At 37.5% G+C, this 3,429-nt stretch overlaps 1 protein-coding gene across 1 annotated transcript in view; it reads right to left on the reverse strand.

The window, feature by feature from the left end:
• Window positions 1-3,198, reverse strand: part of fbxl3b (F-box and leucine-rich repeat protein 3b) — a 7,904-nt gene extending 4,706 nt beyond the window's left edge. Inside the window, exon 1 of the mRNA XM_016505634.1 lies at window positions 2,936-3,198. The gene's annotated coding sequence lies outside the window, so the exon portion shown is untranslated. The remainder of the gene's footprint in view (window positions 1-2,935) is intronic.
• Between the last annotated feature and the right edge of the window lie 231 nt (window positions 3,199-3,429).

Raw genomic sequence — 3,429 nt, forward strand, 5'->3', positions numbered from 1 at the left:
CGATTTATCGTGCAGCCCTAGTAGAGACATTAATATTAATGAAGAATCAATCTGCATATTTTAAACATTTAAAATATCTTTATGTTGTTTCTACATTAATTTGGAGATTCAATGTGAAATTACGACGATAAAAATATTAGGGCTGGGTTTTGACACAAATTTCACGATTCAATTCGATTCTCATTCAACAAGCTTGCGATTCGATTCGATTCAATATCAATTATTTTGGATATATATCAGGTACAGTACATGCCAAATTTTCTAATGCTGTAAAATATACAGAGAGTCAGTTGGTACTACATTACTATAATATTGAAGGTTAAAAATTAACTGATTTGTATAAAACCACTTAAATTACACTCAATGAAGTTTTTATAATAATAAAGTTGCAATTACATAATATTTCTACTCCAATTCTTTTGTTTTATATAAACATTTAAATGGCAACTGCCATAAAAACTTGACGGATTTATTCAAGCATAAATTAAACATTGAAGAACAGTACAAATTATAATGAATATGTTATATGGTGCATATATTTAGAAAAATGCCCCTCCCTAGAGTTCATTTTCTAAATTCTTCAGTCTTTAACTACCTGTGATTAAACAAGACCTGCTGTGATCTTCTGAGATCGTCTTACTCATCTGACAACACATGATGATTAACAGCAACTGCCACGAACACACTCACTCATGCCTGAATTTAAAAAACACGAAACGTGAAAACGCCCGCCTGACTCCATCATCAATGAATCAAGCACCAGCTATGCATGAGAAAAACACTGTACAGACTAGGGCTGCACGATAAATCGCATGCGATATTTAATGCGCATCTTGTCAGAAAGCCGGTTCTGTAACGACGATAAAAATATTAGGGCTGGGTTTTGACACAAATTTCACGATTCAATTCGATTCTCATTCAACAAGCTTGCGATTCGATTCGATTCAATATCAATTATTTTGGATATATATCAGGTACAGTACATGCCAAATTTTCTAATGCTGTAAAATATACAGAGAGTCAGTTGGTACTACATTACTATAATATTGAAGGTTAAAAATTAACTGATTTGTATAAAACCACTTAAATTACACTCAATGAAGTTTTTATAATAATAAAGTTGCAATTACATAATATTTCTACTCCAATTCTTTTGTTTTATATAAACATTTAAATGGCAACTGCCATAAAAACTTGACGGATTTATTCAAGCATAAATTAAACATTGAAGAACAGTACAAATTATAATGAATATGTTATATGGTGCATATATTTAGAAAAATGCCCCTCCCTAGAGTTCATTTTCCAGCTGACTAACTACGTTTAAATAGTCACCAAATATGTTTTTTTCGGCGTTAAATGTAACGTTACGTGACATTGTTCACAAGCTGTTATACTGACATCTTTGTGCGGTTGAAACCCTGATTGAGCGATTACATGGATACAGATTTCGGTAAGTTGTACTCTCTTTTAACTTGCCTTCGGATGTTTATTCATGTTTATTTTGCGCTGAAACTGTATTAACATGGAGGAGATGATCAGTTCACACACACTTCCCGCTGCCGCTTCTCTTGAACTGAGGCGCTACAGTGATCTGTCAAACAGCGCCAAAACGGCATTTATTGTTTAATAATAGCGACGCACGATTAATCGACTGCGATAGTCACACGCATCTTGTCAGTAAAGCCGGTTCTGTAATCAGCAGTAAATCTCCATCACCTGCTTTCAGATGGAGTAGCATTTACTACACAGAGCCGGAGTTCTCTGACAAGCTACGCACAAAAAAATTAAAATCGCAGACGATATATTCGTACAATTATGAAATCGTTCGCGATAATGACAGCTGTTTGTGTAGCTTTTCAGTGAACTACAGCTCTGTAGTAAATGCTGCTCCATCTGAAATACCACATTTAATAACGTGTTTTTACTGCAAACTCACTTCATAACGTCAGTCGAGTGTTTGAAGTAAATCCTTCAGTGAGATGGTGTGGCTTCTTACACAGAATTAGACACGCAACATATTTCATAGTATTTAAGCAGTGATAAAGGCATTGCATTATTATATACTTTATTATAATGAAAATTATAACTTATTATTACTCATTGCATTAGAAGTACAAAATTATAAGAACTCGGATAAACCATATATTGTCGTAGTCGTATGTTAATTAGTCACGCTGAATCAATGAAAGCAGTTCGATCTTCTGTTTATTCAGCTAGCGCTATAGGGTTTGCCTGGGTTTCTTCTGCGATGTGTATTTGGAGTTTCTCTGGCCTTCAGATGAAGATTTACTGCTGATCACAGAACCCTGCTTCAATACGCATCGCAGCTTCTGTCTAATCACGGCTGCGAATTCATTTCAATTTATCGTGCAGCCCTATTTAATAAAATGCACGCAATTTAAAAATCTGAGACTTTGTTTCATATCAAAAGTAACAAAGCTTATTGCGATTTATTGGATGGGAGCCGCACTACAATGTTCTGTGCTTTGACTGAAAACAGGCTAGACTAATCAAATCCTTGGGTTTTAAGAATTGACATTGTTTTGTAAAAATGTGAATCAATTCAAATTGAGAAATCGCTATTTTTTACCCAGCCCTAAAAAATGTAATATAAAATTAATCACATTACAGAAAAACACACAAATAGTTATTTTAATATTGATTAACAGCTCTAATTTCACAAATAATAGCTTAAAAATAACTTGACAATAAGACTGAAGACTCCAGTGCTTTTTATGGTCACGTGGATCTTGACAGCGTCAGAGCAGCGCGAACATTCCGCTAAACATCTGCAGATTCACAGAACGACATGAGGCGGGTAAATCACGACAGATGGGTCGTTTTATCTGGACTGAAGCGTCTAAACACACTACTTTGGCTTAAGTATAAGAGCAGAGTTCGCCGGTGAGGCTCGGTTCTGCGGTAACGGTACCTGTGTCGTGGCGCTGCTGGTGTTGGCTCGCTAGTGATCGGTGTCGCCTCAGCCTGGGCCCGCGCTCCAATGCTTCATGCGAGCGGCCCAACCGAACACGATCATTGGCTCTCGGTCGACGCGATGGCGGCGGGCGGATCCACGAGCTCGGATCGGCGGCTTTAGTGTCGATCGCTTCGAGTATTTTCCCGTCTGTCTTGTGACCCAGTTACTCCGCGGAGAAGCGCCCGTTCGCTGGAAATGGCGATGTGTTGTGCTTAGAGCGAGCGGTGCATTCTGGGTAAAGCGGAGTGAGTGCAGTTCCGCATGCTGCCAGCAGAGGGCGCCTCCCTCACGTTCACACACTGCATGTGTAGTATATACTCGGAACCGCGTACTAGCGTACTACTCTCACTATTTTTTTTAGCTTAAGAAATACAAATGTGACACTGGAACACAAAACCAGTCATAAGGGTCAATTTTTTTAAATTGAGATTTATGCATCATCTGAAAGC

The sequence above is a fragment of the Sinocyclocheilus anshuiensis genome, unplaced genomic scaffold (assembly GCF_001515605.1).
Source record: "Sinocyclocheilus anshuiensis isolate Anshui unplaced genomic scaffold, SAMN03320099.WGS_v1.1 scaffold682, whole genome shotgun sequence".
Taxonomy (NCBI): domain Eukaryota; kingdom Metazoa; phylum Chordata; class Actinopteri; order Cypriniformes; family Cyprinidae; genus Sinocyclocheilus; species Sinocyclocheilus anshuiensis.